Source organism: Mus caroli, unplaced genomic scaffold (assembly GCF_978045245.1).
Source record: "Mus caroli unplaced genomic scaffold, Mus_caroli_1 scaffold_6, whole genome shotgun sequence".
Lineage (NCBI taxonomy): Eukaryota > Metazoa > Chordata > Mammalia > Rodentia > Muridae > Mus > Mus caroli.
In genome coordinates this window covers 80242985-80263388 of record NW_028227261.1, presented here as the reverse complement: position 1 = coordinate 80263388, position 20404 = coordinate 80242985, and the positions used below count along the sequence as shown (strand labels likewise).

General features: G+C 41.0%; 1 long non-coding RNA gene and 1 pseudogene across 1 annotated transcript in view; both read left to right on the top strand.

Moving 5' to 3' along the window:
• The window catches only part of LOC110293773 (uncharacterized), a 106532-nt gene that overhangs the window by 69194 nt on the left and 16934 nt on the right, over positions 1–20404 (top strand). The window lies entirely within an intron of this gene.
• Positions 409–867, top strand: LOC110293772 (transmembrane protein 92 pseudogene; annotated as a pseudogene).

The window sequence follows — 20404 nt, the reverse complement described above, 5'->3', positions numbered from 1 at the left end:
TTTAGGCCTCTACAGGACACAAATGCACACATGTGGCATTCACTCACATGATCACACATACATATTAGATAAATATACTGAAAGTAAATCTTTTTAAATGTTTGTTTAAACAGTTAAGAATGTTTCACAGATGAAGAATTCACCTCCTAAAGTGCTCCGCTCCATTCCACTTACAAAGTTGACAAATCAATCTCTTCTAACCTTCCAAGTCCCAATTCCTCAAACTCAAGCAAGGCCAGCTCCTTTCCACTTTTCTTCCCTGAGCTCCTGTTCAGCTGGAAGCCCTGGTCCCACCCAACTTCAGTGTGTTTACTCTGCCCCTATCCTGAGACTGGGACCGATAGGGGGAAAGGTCTTGACCTGTCACTCTGTCCTTACACACTGAAGCTCAGTGGCCCCCTTGCCAGGATGCAGGATACCTGGTTCCATGATGCACTCACCTTGATCTTTGGCCTGCCTTCTAGTCTCCAACAAGTAAGTGCCAATGAGGCTGTAAACACAAGTGCCATCTTAAACTGCCCCAGAGGATTCAGATGCTGTGACAGTGAATGCTGCCTGGAAAAGAAAGGTCAGGATTGCGTTCATGATCATATGAGTCATCTTACCCCTTTTGTTCATCTGTGACCTAGTGAGGCACTCCTGTCACAAGTGGAGAGAGCTACAACATGACGTCAGAACAGAGGATCATCAGACACCTCCAGAACCTCCCTCCTTTGCTCCCCTAGAGAGCATTTGGGTCACCTCCTTGGATCCCCCACCAGTCAGGTTGTTCTGAAGCCAACTCCTACAAAACCACCTCCTTCCTACAACCTGAGGCCTGATATACCCACTGGCCAGATGAGAGGGACTGCCTATGCAACCCTTTGAGCTATTCCACCCTCAAACCTCTTGGGTCGAGCTCAGGACCCTGGAATGCCTGCCTATCCCATCATGTCTCTTGTCCTTTGATTTATTGTTTTTATATACTGCCGCCCCCTCCCCTTTTGTCATGAGACCTCAGCATCCATAATCTCTGTCCTACACTAAAGGCTGTTGACATTTTTAAGAATTGGGGGTGCCTGTAGTAGAGATCTTTGCTAGTGGACTGCCAATCTTGACTGCACAGCTTGCTTTGCCATCCTACAGAAGCACTCTGGTGCTTGGAAGAGATTGAAGACTGAACTGCACAGACTCTGAGCCATCTTCTGACCATACCTGGGCAGAGTGGACCTCACTATACCTCTATAGCATTGCAAACAACACAAGTACTGAGTTTCCACGGCTGTCTGCTAAGTCGTGATGGAGACAAGTTCAGAAGCTGAGGAACCACTTCCAGCTTCATCCAGTGGTGAATGACTGCACTGACCACCTGCTGGGAGGATTGAGCATCGAAGATATGAATGAATGCTTAGACCATCATCTTCCTGATACCTTGTGGCACTAAAGGAATGAACTGAAAAGCTCCTGCAATCCTATATTAGTCCTGTGACCTGCTTTCCTGGAAGACCAGAACTTGATTAAGCATTGGACTCTTAGAGAGATACAAGCCAGAAAACTGACTTCTAGGAAAAGGGAAAGTGAGAAGAAAGCCTGGAAAGCAGGCATGGTTAGACTTGTGTACAATGAGGCCAAGGAACACTTCCTTCCACATTCTTCTCCAGGAACCCCCTAGAGCTAGAAGGAAGGCAGCCCCCACCTTGCTTCTCCTGATGAGCCTGAGTTCCAGGCTCTATAGCTCAACCCCGCCCAAAGTTAACTCCTGGAGGGAAGAAGATTTTGTCCTGTGACTGAGGGACTTATTGGTACTTGGACTGTCCAGAGGTGGTGGGCTGATTGAAGACAGTTCCTAGTACCCATGTCTTGGCACCTTACCCCTGTCTTTACTGTGTGTACTGCAGAAGGTTGAAGGCCAACACTACCAAAACTCACTGCTTAGGTGTGCAGGCAGGGCAGGTGTGACTGCCCTGGATTCCCTCTGTAGACCAGGCTGGCTTCAAATTTAGGATCTTCAAGAATACTCATGCCTGGGCCACCACATAAGAGGGCAGGACAGGGATTCCAGCTAGATTCAAGCTATGAGAACTGGGCTTTTCCCTGTAGGAGGTCACCTCAGCCTGCTTGTCACCTACCTGACATTGAAGATGGTATTAGACTTTCAATTCAGTGATATGGCCTGCAGAGAGTGACTTTCCTCAAGTTCAGTGGCTGAAATATTTTATTTAAAATGTGATTCGGTGTGCTGTGAGGGTGTCAGATCCCCTAGAACTGGTGTTCCAAATGGTTTCAAGCAGCCATGTGGCTGTTAGGAGTTGAATCTGGGTCATGAAGAGCAGTCTCTGTTCTAAACCACTGGACCATCTCTCCAGTCCCCTGAGTGAGTCTATTCCCATTCAGTATTGCTACTCCTGTGGGTGAGAGTGATGAGATGTCACCTTTTCAGAGGTCACCTAGCAATGTCTGTCCCACCAATATTTATAAAGCCACTGCTCTACTCTTCCTGTCCTGGGTGACACCAGGATGACACCAGGTGCAGGGCAACTTCTAAGGCCCACAGGCCAGGCTCACAAAGATGTGCTCTTTTGGTGTACTAGACCGGGAGGGGTTTGAAACAATGGTCCATAGCCATTGTCCTATAGAAGCTTGTTCTGTAAGACATGCACTCACATTGAACACCCATCCCCTAAGGATGAGGGATCTGCCATGACAACCTACATTGTGTCTGTCTTACTGAGAGAAAAGACAAGCTTTGTAAAATAACCTAATCATTACATAAAAAAAAAGAATTACTTCCTCAATGACAGACTGAAACTCTACGAAAATAGCAAATGCCAGAGTCATTAGAACTGAATCCTAATTCAACTCATCTAGGATTAAGTTTATGAGTTCCATTAACTCAGTTTGCTCCCTCAGGTAAAAAAAAAAAAAAAGGAAAAGAAGAAAAAAACAAAACCAACAACACACACACACACACACACACATACACACATACACACACATTAAAGACAACCTCATGCCCAAACCTCTTGATGCAAAGAAAAAAACACTATTTATCAACCCTGAAAGAAACTGCCTATGGACAATTGCGGGCAATTGACTCAATCTCAGAATCCAACTTTTCTTGCCTAAAGTTTCAATGAACAGATACATATTTTTTTATCTTCTTGAAATATGATGTAAAAAATATCCAGGGGAAAATTCTCAGTGTAGGAAAGATGATAGGATGCTTATTATATCTTCCAAAATTCCCCTTTTCCCAGAGATGATATGTAGGGGTACATGTTTAAAAACCATTGTAACTCTGAGATTTCTTGTGCTTAAAAGAGACAAAACTTATTTCAGCAAAGTTATATAATATGAACACTCAATAAAATATGGTTGTTCATCCCATTCTTTCTATAATGCATTTGTGCATCATTATTTAAATCAGTGGCCCTCAAGTCTCTTAATGCTGCAACCTTTTAATACAGTTCCTCATGTTTTGGTGACTGCCCAACCATAAAATTATTTCTTTGCTACTTCATAATTTTAATTTTGCTACTGTTATGAATTTCAATGTAAATATCTGCTATGTAGAATATCTGATATGTGACCACCCCCAAAGGGCTTATAATCCCTAGGGTGAACACTGTAGGTTTAAACTGTATGCCAGGAGAATTCCTATGAAACATATTACATCCTTTTAATTTTAATTCCAAACTTCATTGATGATTGCAGTATATTTTACTTGAATATTCCATAGGCAAGAAAAATCATACCATGATGGAGAATTTTCTCATTTCTTCTATTCACTTATTAAGTTGTAGCTAGAATTTAAAATTACTAAAATTACAATACTGATCTTTTGCAAATGATAACTCCTAGCTCTTGCTTTTCTTCTTAACATTACTTTGAAAATGGCTAGAGCTGAGCTACAGAGATTACCAAGGAGGAAGCTGAGAATTATATCACTAGTCAACAAAAATTTTTCAGAAACTGTAAAAAGCACTTTTATCTAAAAGTAACTTTTATTCATCTGGAGAAAATGTCATCTCAGAGGCTTACTGCTGAATAAGCTCACTCTTTCTAGTTTTTGTGAACTCTAGCTAGCTGGTTTATCTCAGCTGTTAGTGCTCAAACTTCTCTCCAAACTGTCTGATTCAATCTGGCTTCTCTCGGCTTCTCGATAAATTGTTCTGCTTCACCTAAAACTACCTCTAGCAATTTTTTTTTCTCTAAACTCCTGGATGCTTATTCTCTGGCTTCAACTGTCTTGGATGACCTCCATTGAACTGCATAAACTCACAAACAAACTCAACTCCACTGACCTGCACTCACCTCATTGACTTCCAACTCTTTCTCCATATTCTGCTCTTAAACAGCCTCTCTCTCCTGTGCTGTTCTCAAGAGAGTTGGGTGATCCATCTACTAGCTGACTGTGAGCATCCACTTCTGTGTTTGCTAGACCCTGGCATAGTCTCACAAAAGACAGCTATATCTGGTTCCTTTCAGCAAAATCTTGCTAGTGTATGCAATGGTGTCAGCGTTCGGCCATCACTGGAAAGAGAGGCCCATTGGACACACAAACTTTATATCCCCCAGCACAGGGGAACACCAGAGCCAAAAAAATGGGAATGGGTGGGTAGGGAAGTGGGGGGGAGGGTATAGGGGACTTTTGGGATAGCATTGGAAATGTAATTGAGGAAAATACATAATAAAAAAATATTAAAAATTTAAAAAGAAATTTAAAAAAAAAGAGTTGGGTGTCTATCTAACTCATTGTCTAACTCTTTCTCTGATTTGTCAGTTTGTCTTCCCCTGAAATAGATGTCATTGTTTTGGATTATGTGGAGAGCCTTTGGGAGACCACTTGGCAGGAATCTGACATTGGCCAAGGACAAAGAAATGGGCTTCAGGCAGGAATCTGACATTAGGGCATGACAAGGAATTAAGTTCAGACAAGAATCTAACTTTAGGCTATAATAGGGAAGTAGGTTCAGGCAGGAATTTTAATCTTAGGGTGGAACAAAAGAAATAGGCTTCAGGCAAGAATCAGATTTTGGGCTTGGACAAGGAAGTGGGCTCAGATATTTTGGTCATTCTTACAAGTCTTTAGAAACAACTGTCATGGGAGTAATCGCTGGACTTTGCTTATTGCCTTGCTAGTTCCTTATTGTATCACTTGCCCTTAATACTTGCCTGTAATTAAAATTGTATAAAAGTGGATTGGTAGAAATAAATCTGGCTTCAGTCTCAGTCTCATTGACTGGGGTCATGCTGCAGCATTGTCTAATTGTCTTTTTCTTTTCAATCCTCGCTCCTGCACTGGAGAAGTTGTTGACTGACTGAATGGGCTATTCCTAAAGAATTACAGACAGAAGAATTAAAGTTATATACTTCTATGCTGGAGTGTCTGTACTGCAACCAGATCACATAGACTTCTTTGGATGGTATCAGAATAGCCATGTTGCTGGGTTAAAATTTCTCTATATGAAATACATTACAAAATTTATTGACATGAAAGGGACCAATGTTAATTGCCTAGTATGATGCTTGCATAGTGAGATAGATGAGCTGTAAATATATTAGCTGCAAAGTTAAGCTGTTGGAGTCCATCAAAAGACCCTCACTCACAAAGACCACAGAGACTGCCATTACTGAAAACTGCAAGAGGATTTTTATTGATCTAACTCATTAGGGACCAGTGGCCCCTCCCCCTCCCCCTAGGGGAGTACACAGGCCAGAGGAGAGACTCAGAACAAACAAAGAACACACTTTGTATACCTTGTAAGGGGCAGATTTAGGCAACAGGGCTAGCTGGCTTATTCTCATTGGTGTAGCAAGTAACCTTTTCAGACATTGATTGGTTGAATAGGGTGACTACCTTTGGCCTAGTGACTCACTCTGCCTGCCCTTATGGTGGTTTATTATGATTTGGTCAGAAAAGCAGCAGTATATTTTGAACTTATGGGTCACCTATTAATGTCACAGCGATTATCATCACAGGGAATTCTAGCAAGGTCAGGGCGGTTTGTGTTTTTTCTCAGAATTCAGTGTGGGGTGGGTAGGGGAAATTTCTCTGGGAACTGCTAATCTTGTTATGGTTATTTTTCTGAGAACAGCTAATTTTGTTTTGGCAGCTGTAGTCTCAGTCATTTTGATGGCTATGTTTATGAAGTCCCATTAGAGGGGAAGGGGTTAGGTGGTCTTGAATTTATTTTGGATTCTACAAAGCAACCTGAATTCATTCCCAGGAGCCTGCATTATGTAAAAAAGAGAACATATTCTGGCAACTTTTCCTTTGAATTCCACACAGATACTATGGCAAGTATGTATCCTCTAAATGGCAAAATTAATAAATACATGCTTTTTCTATGTTTTAAAAATACTGAAGCTATATTTCTGAAAATAAATCTAAGCAATAAAGTAAAGCCAACTGTAGAAACCCTAAAGCAATATATGAACAACAACCACTAAAACAAACAAGCAAACAAACAAACAAAAAACTCAACCAACCAATCAGAGACATGAACAAACAACAAAAACCCTAACTTTTTCAAAACTGTTGATCTCAGAGTGGCCTCTAATGACAGTGAGCTAGGTTATTAAAACCCAGGGAACTCAAATTAAATAAGAATATATTCAAAGAAGTCAAAGAAGAAAATAATTTTTTGCAAGAATTCCAACAAGAGATAAAAAGCTAAATAAAACAATGAACTCAACACAAGATATAAGAAATGTTGAAGGGAAAACAAAAAACAAAAACAAACAATTCAATCAAAAACCTCCTAAGAAAACCCCATCAATTCCTCTGTTGAGGGGCATCTGGGTTCTTTCCAGCTTCTGGCTATTATAAATAAGGCTGCTATGAACATAGTGGAGCATGTGTCCTTACCGGTTGGGACATCTTCTGGATATATGCCCAGGAGAGGTATTGCGGGATCCTCCGGTAGTACTATGTCCAATTTTCTGAGGAACCGCCAGACTGATTTCCAGAGTGGTTGTACAAGCTTGCAATCCCACCAACAATGGAAGAGTGTTCCTCATTCTCCACATCCTCGCCAGCATCTGCTGTCACCTGAATTTTTGATCTTAGCCATTCTGACTGGAGTGAAGTGGAATCTCAGGGTTGTTTTGATTTGCATTTCCCTGATGATTAAGGATGTTGAACATTTTTTCAGGTGTTTCTCAGCCATTCGGTATTCCTCAGGCAAGAATTCTTTGTTCAACTCTGAGCCCCATTTTTTAATGGGGTTATTTGATTTTCTGGAGTCCACCTTCTTCAGTTCTTTATATATATTGGATATTAGTCCCCTATCCGATTTGGCATAGGTAAAGATCCTTTCCCAATCTGTTGGTGGCCTTTTTGTGTTATTGACGGTGTCTTTTGCTTTGCAGAAGCTTTGAAATTTTATGAGGTCCCATTTATCGATTCTTGATCTTACAGCACAAGCCATTGCTCTTCTATTCAGGAATTTTTCCCCTGTAGCCATATCTTTGAGGCTTTTCCCTACTTTCTCCTCTATAAGTTTCAGTGTCTCTGGTTTTATGTGGAGTTCCTTAATCCACTTAGATTTGACCTTAGTACAAGGAGATAGGAATGGATCAATTCACATTCTTCTACATGTTAACAACCAGTTGTGCCAGCACCATTTGTTGAAAATGCTGTCTTTTTTCCACTGGATGGTTTAGCTCCCTTGTCAAAGATCAAGTGACCATAGGTGTGTGGGTTCATCTCTGGGTCTTCAATTTTGTTCCATTGGTCTACTTGTCTGTTACTATACAAATACCATGCAGTTTTTAATCACAATTGCTCTGTAGTACAGCTTTAGGTCCGGCATGGTGATTCCACCAGAGGTTCTTTTATCCTTGAGAAGAGTTTTTGCTATCCTAGGTTTTTTGTTATTCCAGATGAATCTGCTGATTGCCCTTTCTAATTCGTTGAAGAATTCAGTTGGAATTTTGATGGGGATTGCATTGAATCTTTATATTGCTTTTGGCAAGATAGCCATTTTTACAATGTTGATCCTGCCAATCCATGAGCATGGGAGATCTTTCCATCTTCTGAGATCTTCTTTAATTTCTTTCTTCAGAGACATGAAGTTCTTATCATACAGATCTTTCACTTCCTTAATCAGAGTCATGCCAAGGTATTTTATATTATTTGTGACTATTGAGAAGGGTGTTGTTTCCCTAAATTCTTTCTCAACCTGTTTATCCTTTGTGTACAGAAAGGCCATTGACTTGTTTGAGTTAATTTTATATCCAGCTACTTCATTGAAGCTGTTTATCAGGATTAGGAGTTCTCTCATGGAATTTTTAGGGTCACTTATATATACTATCATATCATCTGCAAAAAGTGATATTTTGACTTCTTCCTTTCCAATTTTTATCCCCTTGATACAGAAAATGTGGTACATTTACACAATGGAGTACTACTCAGCTATTAAAAAAATGAATTTTTGAAATTCCTAGGCAAATGGATGGACCTGGAGGGCATCATCCTGAGTGAGTTAACCAAATCACAAAGGAACTCGCACAATATGTACTCACTGATAAGTGGATATTAGCCCAGAAACTTAGGATACCCAAGATATAAGATACAATTTGCTAAACACATGAAATTCAAGAAGAAAGAAGACCAAAGTGTGGACACTTTGCCCCTTCTTAGAAACGGGAACAAAACACCCATGGAAGGAGTTACAGAGAAAATTTGGAGCTGTGATGAAAGGATGGACCATCTAGTGATTGCCATATGCAGGGATCCATCCCATAATCAGCTTCCAAATGCTGACACCATTGCATACACTAGGAAGATTTTTGCTGAAAGGACCCAGATATAGCTGTCTCTTGTGAGACTATGCCAGGGCCTAGCAAACACAGAAGTGGATGATCACAGTCAGCTATTGGATGGATCACATGGCCCCCAATGGAGGAGCTAGAGAAATTACCCAAGGAGCTAAAGGGAACTGCAACCCTATAGGTCGAACAACAATATGAACTAACCAGTACCCCGTAGCTCTTGTCTCTAGCTGCATATGTATCAAAAGATGGCCTAGTCGGCCATCACTGCAAAGAGAGGCCCATTGGACTTGCAAACTTTATATGCCCCAGTACAGGGGAACCCCAGGGCCAAAAAGGGGCAGTGGGTGGGTAGGGGATTGGGGGGGGTGGGTATGGGAGACTTTTGGATAGCATTGAAAATGTAAACGAGGAAAATACCTAATAAAAAAAATAAATTAAAAAAAAAGAAAAGAAAACCCCATCAATAGCATTGATCAAAGAAAACAGAGTAACTGAACCTGATGACAAGTGGAATTTCTGAAAATTTCCCACAAGAGCGCATAGGATTTAATTAGAAGTGTGGACTGGTAGTTTAAGGTACATTATATGAAAATACAAATCGAAGAGACAAAAATCTGAGTATTATGCACATAGAAAAAGAATTACATTCTAAAATCATAGAAAACATGTTAAATGAAATTATTAGAGAAATTTTCAAAGCTGGGAATAGAGATTGCTACCCCTGATACAGGTGGCATTTGGAAAATTTAAAAAAAAAAAACTAAATTTTTTTTTTAAAAATTAGATAAAATTAAAGCAAAAAAATGTATCATCGTATTATTGTTATGTGTTAAAACCTAGAGACTACTGAGAATCTGATGACAGTCTGAAGAGAAATACTTTCCACAGAGCAGCCCTGAATACATATTACAAGGAGTTTTTAAAGTCAGAGAACACACACACATACACACAAACAATTCTGGTTGGCAGTCACAGGGGGAAGCAAAAAGCAGCTTAACAAGAGCTAAGAACATGCAGTTAGCTGGGGCATTTCTGCCCCGAGTTTCTAGAACAGGGTTAGGTGCATTTCCATGGGTCTTTTCCACAGCAGGAGGCAGAAAACCAAAATGACCTCAGCTGAGACAAGATGGATAAACCTTTACCCTGTTGTATTATAAATAACCACTAAGTAACTAGGACAAAGCATGTTTGAAACACCAAGTCACATGTATCAACAAGCCCATCAGAACAAATAAAATTTCCTACAAAACCTTTAAAGGTAACAGAGCTTGGAGAGATGAAATTTAAAGTTCTAAGACACAGCTATTGTCAGGCAGAATGATATACAAAGCAAAGTTTTTTGTCATAAATGAAGAAGGAGTGAAAACTTCCCATGATAAAAAAAAGACCCCAGCCGGAGGACAGAGACCTGCCCTGCAGAGAGCGCCATCTTGGCTCCGGGAGTCCGCCGAACTTAGTCTACAGGTTAGAGTGAGGACCACAGAGGCAGACAGCTTCTGGGACAGGCGGGAGCCACAGAGCCGCTGAGGCAGCACCCTTTTGGGGCCGCAGACATCCGGCACCCTCCCAGTCGGAGGACAGTGACCTGCCCTGCAGGGAACGCCATCTTGGCTCCGGGACTCCGCCGAGCTTAGTCTCTACAGGTCAGAGTGGGGACCACGGGGGCAGACGGCTTCTGGGACAGGCAGGAGCCACAGAGCCTCTGAGGCAGCACCCTTTTGGGGCCGCAGACTTCCGGCACCCTCCCAGCCGGAGGACAGAGACCTGCCCTGCAGAGAGTGCCATCTTGGCTCCGGGAGTCCGCCGAACTCAGTCTACAGGTTAGAGTGAGGACCACAGAGGCAGACAGCTTCTGGGACAGGCGGGAGCCACAGAGCCGCTGAGGCAGCACCCTTTTGGGGCCGCAGACATCCGGCACCCTCCCAGTCGGAGGACAGTGACCTGCCCTGCAGGGAGCGCCATCTTGGCTCCGGGACTCCGCCGAGCTTAGTCTCTACAGGTCAGAGTGGGGACCACGGGGGCAGACGGCTTCTGGGACAGGCAGGAGCCACAGAGCCTCTGAGGCAGCACCCTTTTGGGGCCGCAGACTTCCGGCACCCTCCCAGCCGGAGGACAGAGACCTGCCCTGCAGAGAGCGCCATCTTGGCTCCGGGAGTCCGCCGAACTTAGTCTACAGGTTAGAGTGAGGACCACAGAGGCAGACAGCTTCTGGGACAGGCGGGAGCCACAGAGCCGCTGAGGCAGCACCCTTTTGGGGCCGCAGACATCCGGCACCCTCCCAGTCGGAGGACAGTGACCTGCCCTACAGGGAGCGCCATCTTGGCTCCGGGACTCCGCCGAGCTTAGTCTCTACAGGTCAGAGTGGGGACCACGGGGGCAGAAGGCTTCTGGGACAGGCAGGAGCCACAGAGCCGCTGAGGCAGCACCCTTTTGGGGCCGCAGACTTCCGGCACCCTCCCAGCCGGAGGACAGAGACCTGCCCTGCAGAGAGTGCCATCTTGGCTCCGGGACTCCGCCGAACTTAGTCTGTACAGGTCAGAGTGAGGACCACAGAGGCAGACAGCTTCTGGGACAGGCGGGAGCCACAGAACCGCTGAGGCAGCACCCTTTTGGGGCCGCAGACATCCGACACCCTCCCAGCCGGAGAACAGTGACCTGCCCTGCAGGGAGCGCCATCTTGGCTCCGGGACTCCGCCGAACTTAGTCTGTACAGGTCTGCTGAGAGAGGATACTCAGAATCCCCAGAAGAACAACCTCTGAACAGAGACAACTATAACAACTCCAGAGATTACCAGATGGCGAGAGGTAAAGGTAAGAATCTTACTAACAGAAACCAAGACCACTCACCATCATCAGGACCCAGCACTCCCACTTCGCCCAGTCCAGGGCACCCCAACACACCTGAAAAACTAGACCTGGATTTAAAAGCATATCTCATGATGATGGTAGAGGACATCAAGAAGGACTTTAAAGAACTACAGGAGAACATGGCTAAAGAGTTACAAGTCCTTAAAGAAAAACAGGAAAACACAACCAAACTGGTAGAAGTCCTTAAAGAGAAACAGGAAAACACATCCAATCAGATGATGGAAATGAACAAAACCATACTAGACCTAAAAAGGGAAGTAGACACAATAAAGAAAACCCAAAATGAGGCAACACTGGAGATAGAAACCCTAGGAAAGAAATCTGGAACCATAGATGCAAGCATCAGCAACAGAATACAAGAGATGGAAGAGAGAATCTCAGGTGCAGAAGATTCCATAGAGAACATGGGCACAACAATCAAGGAAAATGGAAAATGCAAAAAGATCCTAACTCAAAACATCCAGGAAATACAGGACACAATGAGAAGACCAAACCTACGGATAATAGGAGTGGATGAGAATGAAGATTTTCAACTCAAAGGACCAGCAAACATCTTCAACAAAATTATAGAAGAAAACTTCCCAAATCTAAAGAAAGAGATGCCCATGAACATACAAGAAGCCTACAGAACTCCAAATAGGCTGGACCAGAAAAGAAATACCTCCCGACACATAATAATCAGAACAACAAATGCACTAAATAAAGATAGAATACTAAAAGCAGTAAGAGAAAAAGGCCAAGTAACATATAAAGGCAAGCCTATCAGAATTACACCAGATTTTTCACCAGAGACTATGAAAGCTAGAAGATCCTGGACAGATGTTATACAGACACTAAAAGAACACAAATTCCAGCCCAAGCTACTATACCCAGCCAAACTCTCAATTAACATAGATGGAGAAACCAAAGTATTCCACGACAAAGCTAAATTCACACATTATCTCTCCACGAATCCAGCCCTTCAAAGGATAATAACAGAAAAAAACCAATACAAGGACAGGAACCACGCCCTAGAAACAACAAGAAGGTAATCCCTCAACAAACCTAAAAGAAGACAGCCACAAGAACAGAATGCCAACTTTAACAACAAAAATAACAGGAAACAACAATTACTTTTCCTTAATATCTCTTAATATCAATGGACTCAACTCCCCGATAAAAAGACATAGACTAACAAACTGGCTACACAAACAAGACCCAACATTTTGCTGCTTACAAGAAACTCATCTCAGAGAAAAAGATAGACACTACCTCAGAATGAAAGGCTGGAAAACAATTTTCCAAGCAAATGGTCTGAAGAAACAAGCTGGAGTAGCCATTCTAATATCAGATAAGATTGACTTCCAACCCAAAGTCATCAAAAAAGACAGGGAGGGGCACTTCATACTCATCAAAGGTAAAATCCTCCAAGAGGAACTATCAATCCTGAATATCTATGCTCCAAATACAAAGGCAGCCTCATTCATTAAAGAAACTTTAGTAAATCTCAAAGCACACATTGCACCTCATACAATAATAGTGGGAGACTTCAACACACCACTTTCACCAATGGACAGATCATGGAAACAGAAACTAAACAGGGACACAGTGAAACTAACAGAAGTTATGGATCAAATGGATCTGGCAGATATCTACAGAACATTTTACCCTAAAACAAAAGGATACACCTTCTTCTCAGCACCTCATGGTACCTTCTCCAAAATTGACCACGTAATTGGGCACAAAACAGGACTCAACAGATACAAAAACATTGAAATTGTCCCATGCATCCTATCAGATCACCATGGACTAAGGCTGATCTTCAATAACAAAATAAATAATAGAAAGCCAACCTTCACGTGGAAACTGAACAACACTCTTCTCAATGATACCTTGGTCAAGGAAGGAATAAAGAAAGAAATTAAGGACTTTTTAGAGTTCAATGAAAATGAAGCCACAACATACCCAAACTTATGGGACGCAATGAAAGCATTTCTAAGAGGAAAACTCATAGCTCTGAGTGCCTCCAAAAGGAAACTAGAAAGAGCACACATTAGCAGCTTGACAACACACCTAAAAGCACTAGAACAAAAGGAAGCAAATTCACCCAAGAGGAGTAGACGGCAGGAAATAATCAAACTCAGGGGTGAAATCAACCAAGTGGAAACAAGAAAAACTATTCAAAGAATCAACCAATCAAGGAGCTGGTTCTTTGAGAAAATCAACAAGATAGATAAACCCTTAGCCAGACTCACTAGAGGGCACAGGGAAAGCATCCTAATTAACAAAATCAGAAATGAAAAAGGAGACATAACAACAGATCCTGAAGACATCCAAAACACCATCAGATCCTTCTACCAAAGGCTATACTCAACAAAACTGGAGAACCTGGATGAAATGGAGAAGTTCCTAGACAGATACCAGGTACCAAAGTTGAATCAAGATCAGGTTAATGATCTAAACAGCCCTATATCCCCCAAAGAAATAGAAGCAGTCATTAATAGTCTCCCAACTAAAAAAAGCCCAGGACCAGATGGGTTTAGTGCAGAGTTCTATCAGACCTTCAAAGAAGATCTAATCCCAGTTCTTCACAAACTATTCCACAAAATAGAAACAGAAGGTACTCTACCCAACTCATTCTATGAAGCCACAATTACTCTGATACCTAAACCACAAAAAGACCCAACAAAGATAGAAAACTTCAGACCAATATCCCTTATGAATATTGATGCAAAAATCCTCAATAAAATTCTTGCTAACCGAATCCAAGAACACATCAAAACAATCATCCATCCTGACCAAGTAGGTTTCATCCCAGGGATGCAGGGATGGTTCAATATACGGAAATCCATCAACGTAATCCAGTATATAAACAAACTCAAAGACAAAAACCACATGGTCATCTCGTTAGATGCGGAAAAAGCATTTGACAAGATCCAACACCCATTCATGATAAAAGTCTTGGAAAGATCAGGAATTCAAGGCCCATACCTAAACATGATAAAAGCAATCTACAGCAAACCAGTAGCCAACATCAAAGTAAATGGTGAGAAGCTTGAAGCAATCCCTCTAAAATCAGGGACTAGACAAGGCTGTCCACTTTCTCCATACCTATTCAACATTGTACTTGAAGTCCTAGCCAGAGCAATTCGACAACAAAAGGAGATCAAAGGGATACAAATTGGAAAAGATGAAGTCAAAATATCACTTTTTGCAGATGATATGATAGTATATATAAGTGACCCTAAAAATTCCACCAGAGAACTCCTAAGCCTGATAAACAGCTTCGGTGAAGTAGCTGGATATAAAATTAACTCAAACAAATCAATGGCCTTTCTCTACACAAAGAATAAACAGGCTGAGAAAGAAATTAGGGAAACAACACCCTTCTCAATAGTCACAAATAATATAAAATATCTTGGCGTGACTCTAACTAAGGAAGTGAAAGATCTGTATAATAAAAACTTCAAGTCTCTGAAGAAAGAAATTATAGAAGATCTCAGAAGATGGAAAGATCTCCCATGCTCATGGATTGGCAGGATCAACATTGTAAAAATGGCTATCTTGCCAAAAGCAATCTACAGATTCAATGCAATCCCCATCAAAATTCCAACTCAATTCTTCAACGAATTAGAAAGTGCAATCTGCAAATTCATCTGGAATAACAAAAAACCTAGGATAGCAAAAACTCTTCTCAAGGATAAAAGAACCTCTGGTGGAATCACCATGCCGGACCTAAAGCTCTACTACAGAGCAATTGTGATAAAAACTGCATGGTACTGGTATAGTGACAGACAAATAGACCAATGGAATAGAATTGAAGACCCAGAAATGAACCCACACACCTACGGTCACTTGATCTTCGACAAGGGAGCTAAAAACATCCAGTGGAAGAAAGACAGCATTTTCAACAAATGGTGCTGGCACAACTGGTTGTTAACATGTAGAAGAATGGGAATCGATCCATTCCTATCTCCTTGTACTAAGGTCAAGTCTAAGTGGATCAAGGATCTTCACATAAAACCAGAGACACTGAAACTTATAGAGGAGAAAGTGGGGAAAAGCCTTGAAGATATGGGCACAGGGGAAAAATTCCTGAATAGAACAGTAATGGCTTGTGCTGTAAGATCGAGAATTGACAAGTGGGACCTCATGAAACTACAAAGCTTCTGCAAGGCTAAAGACACCATCAATAAGACAAAAAAACCACCAACAGATTGGGAAAGGATCTTCACCTATCCTAAATCAGATAAGGGACTAATATCCAATATATATAAAGAACTCAAGAAGGTGGACTCCAGAAAGTCAAATAACCCCATTAAAAAATGGGGCTCAGAACTGAACAAAGAATTCTCGCCTGAGGAATACCGAATGGCAGAGAAACACCTGAAAAAATGTTCAACATCCTTAATCATCAGGGAAATGCAAATCAAAACAACCCTGAGATTCCACCTCACACCAGTCAGAATGGCTAAGATCAAAAATTCAGGTGACAGCAGTTGCTGGCGAGGATGTGGAGAAAGAGGAACACTCCTCCATTGTTGGTGGGATTGCAAGCTTGTACAACCACTCTGGAAATCAGTCTGGCGGTTCCTCAGAAAATTGGACATAGTACTACCGGAGGATCCAGCAATACCTCTCCTGGGCATATATCCAGAAGATGTCCCAACCGGTAAAAAGGACACATGTTCCACTATGTTCATAGCAGCCCTATTTATAATAGCCAGAAGCTGGAAAGAACCCAGATGTCCCTCAACAGAGGAATGGATACAGAAATTATGGTACATTTACACAATGGAGTACTACTCAGCTATTAAAAAGAATGAATTTATGAAATTCCTAGCCAAATGGATGGACCTGGAGGGCATCATCTTGAGTGAAGTAACACAATCACAAAAGAACTCACACAATATGTATTCACTGATAAGTGGATATTAGCCCAAAACTTAGGATACCCAAGATTTAAGATACAATTTGCTAAACGCATGAAACTCAAAAAGAATGAAGACCAAAGTGTGGACACTGTGCACCTTCTCAGAATTGGGAACAAAACACCCAGGGAAGGAGTTACAGAGACAAAGTTCGTAGCGGTGATGAAAGGATGGACCATTTAGAGACTGCCGTACCCAGGGATCCATCCCATAATCAACTTCTAAACGCTGACACCATTGCATACACTAGCAAGATTTTGCTGAAAGGACCCAAATATAGCTGTCTCTTGTGAGACGATGCTGGGGCCTAGCAAACACAGGAGTGGATGTTCACAGTCAGCTATTGGATGTATCACAGGGCTCCCAATGGAGAAGCTAGAGTAAGTACCCAAGGAGCTAAAGGGATCTGCAACCCTATTGTTGGAACAACATGATGTACTAACTAGAACCCCGGATCTCTTGTCTCTAGCTGCATATGTATCGAAAGATGGCCTAGTCAGCCATCAATGGAAAGAGAGGCCCATTGGACTTGCAAACTTTATATGCCCCAATATAGGGGAATGCCAGGGCCAAAAGAATGGGAATGGGTGGGTAGGGAAGTGGGGGGCGCTATGGGGGACTTTTGGGATAGCATTAGAAATGTAATTGAGGAAAATATGTAATAAAAATATTAAAAATTAAAAAAAAAAAAAAAAAAAAAAAAAAAAAAAAAAAAAAAAAAAAAAAAAAAAAGAGCTATAGGAATTCATAGCCAATAGGCAAGCCATACATAATGTACTTGAAGAATAATGAGAAGCAGAAACATCCAGAAGACAAAGACAAAGAATAAACCACAGTTTGCAACAGAATAGGAATACACCAAATACTACAATATTAGCACCATGACAGAAATTAATACATACTTTTAAAAAGAATCACTCTGTATATCAATGACCTCAATCTCACCAATTGAAACAATCTATTAAGCAGCAAAGTGTTCCTGTTTGTTTTCTTGATGAAATGCATCTAGTTATAAAAACCAAATGAGCCTTTAAAGTGACCGTTTGAAACAACACCAAAAAAAGTGCTCCAAGTAAATGGAAGTAGGAATCAAACAGATGTCATTGTCCTACTTGACAAACTAGATTCCAAGTAAAATTAAACATATGAGATAAAATTAAAGATTACTTTCTTCTGCTTATAATAATCTTCTATCAAAAGACACTATAGTTCTAAAAATTACACATCAAATATCAATATATCAAGACTCATCAAATAAATATTACAAGAAATACAGTCGTACTTTAACACCAAACAAAATGGAAGACTTCAATATCACTCTGGTACAAATATACAGGTAATCTGCACAAAAAAAATTAAAGAAAGAAACATCTAAACTAAACGACATGATAGTAGAAATGGAATCATTACACAGCCACAGAACATTCCATCTAAACAATTCAGAATCTGTTTTCAGCAGCTATCTTTCTTTAAAACAGATCATAGTGAGACACAAAGAAAACTTATTATGAGGACAATAAATCATCCTAAGGAATTTATAAACCTCTATCGTGGAAACTTTTATACTCAGTATAAAATTTGAAGGTTGATATCATCTTACCTTATCACAATGAAAGGTAGAAAGATCTCTATAATTATTGAACTAAAAGAATGAATATTGTGGGCTTGGTGAAATAGCTCAGCAGATAAAAACACTGCATAAGCCTGATCATAAAACTTGCATGCAATTGTTGGAACCTACATGGTTGAAGGAGAGGACTAACTCTTCAAAATTGTCCTATGATCTCTACCCATACACTTTTCATGTGTGTGAGCATGTGTATATATGCAGAGTTCTCCCTGTGGCTTTTCTCGATACCCATGACACCATAGATTCTTCATCTCTCCCAATCTATCTGAATTATCTCCTACTCACATAGTCACTTAAACATCCTCATTTCTACCTTTCCCCCTTTACACTGAAAGGCCAGTCCTACTCCGTCTTGGGACCAGACTTCATCTTAAAAGTAAAAAGGGTGGCAGGGAGCTTGAGATCTTGACCTACAGCTGAACCCAAGCTGCACTCAAGTACCAGGAAGGATCCCACAACTTGCCCTTGCCCCATACCCCAGAGTTGCTCCCTAGCTACTTCCTAGCAATGGTTTATCAAAGATTAGTCTGATTGTTTCGGATGTACTTTCAGACCCTTTGTGATTGTTAACTGGTCTTGCTTCAGAGCATCCACCTGTTGGCTTACAACAGTCATTCTATTAAATGCTTGCCAGGATGGACAACCCCTTGCTTGCTTCCATTTTCTATAAAACCTTGTCCGGATGAAAGTTCGGACCTACTTCACCAAACTAACCCTGCAGGTTAGCAGTGACTAAGTCCAAGCTCCAGTTTGTAATAGAGACCTTAATGTGATTGCATCAGAGTCGGGTCTTGGTTGGTCTTTTGGGCTCTCGAAGGAGGCACAAAGGCTTATGTGTCCTGCTCCTTCACCTGCTCCAGGCTGTCTCCAGTGGTTACTTTTTACTTTCCCTGTATCCATCCCTGTCTTTGACAGCTGCTTCCAGCAACCAGAAGAAAACCTGATCAAGGATTCACACATAAGAGAAAATATGAGCTGTTTATTTTTAGATTTCTGAGAAACGTCTCCACTGATTACACTGCAGCTAAACCACTTTATGCTCCCACCAACAATGGCTGAGGACTGCCCTTTCTCCAGGCCAGTTCTTGTTGTTCTTTGCTATCCTGATGACTTGAGTGAGACAGAATCATAGTTTTAGTTTGTATTTCTCTGATGGTTAAAATGGTGTGCAACTTTTAAAAGTATTTATTGACTATTTCTTCTTTTGAGATCTCTCTGTGCATTTGATTTTAGAGTTTTGGTTGTACTGTTTCTCTCTCTCTCTCTCTCTCTCTCTCTCTCTCTCTCTCTCTCATCCTCCCTCTCTCTCTCTTTCTCCCTCGCTAAGTTTTGTGTGTAAACTAGATATGAATCCTCTGCCAGACATATAATTGGCAAACATTTAATCCCACTCTATAGCCTGTATCTTCACTCAAGTAATTGTTTTCTATACTTACAGAAGCTATTTAATTTCACAAGGTTCCAATTGTATTGCTTGTTTACTTTATATTCTGAAAACTGAAGTGTCTTCCAAAAGTTCTTACATATGGCTATAATTTGAAGTTGTTTTTTTTTTAATTTAGCTACAACAATTTCAGAACTTTAAATCTTATGTTCTACTCGGTAAATAATAAGAATCTAGTTTTCTTTTGCTACTGGTAGATATTAAGTTTTACAAGGATCAATTTAAAACAGTTTAAACAGTTTATTTACCTCCAATAAATATTTTAGGAATCTGTTTCAAAAAATCAAAAATAGATGTATATAGATATGTGTGGATGTAGATCCAGTTCCTCCATTTTATTCCATTAACTTATGTGTGTGTATTTTAGTGTTGGGACTATGAGAAAAATGAGGCAGAAAAGCAGGAAGACTCAACTTCAAGAGGATAAGACTGCTTTGTTCAAAGAGTGAGGGGGAGCACTCAACCTTCTTTGTGAAATAATGGTTGAGGACATTTAGAGGGGCTAGGACACATGTATATTTAGATAGCTACTAGCTACTAGCAAGTTACAGCTATGTGTATATGAGGGAAGTTGACTGGAAGAAGTGTGGGCTGTCTTTGATACCCTAGCATATTATTTCTGCAGGTGGAGCAGAATGGTCAGACTAGAGCTAAGCAATTCTTCATTGCTCAGGTATATTGACCAGTACTTAAGTCTGTTGCAGGATATATCTGATCATAATGTGAACCCTGAGATCGTATACTGAAAAAAAAAAATGCCTCTTGTTGTGGCATGGCTCAGCCTTTGCACAC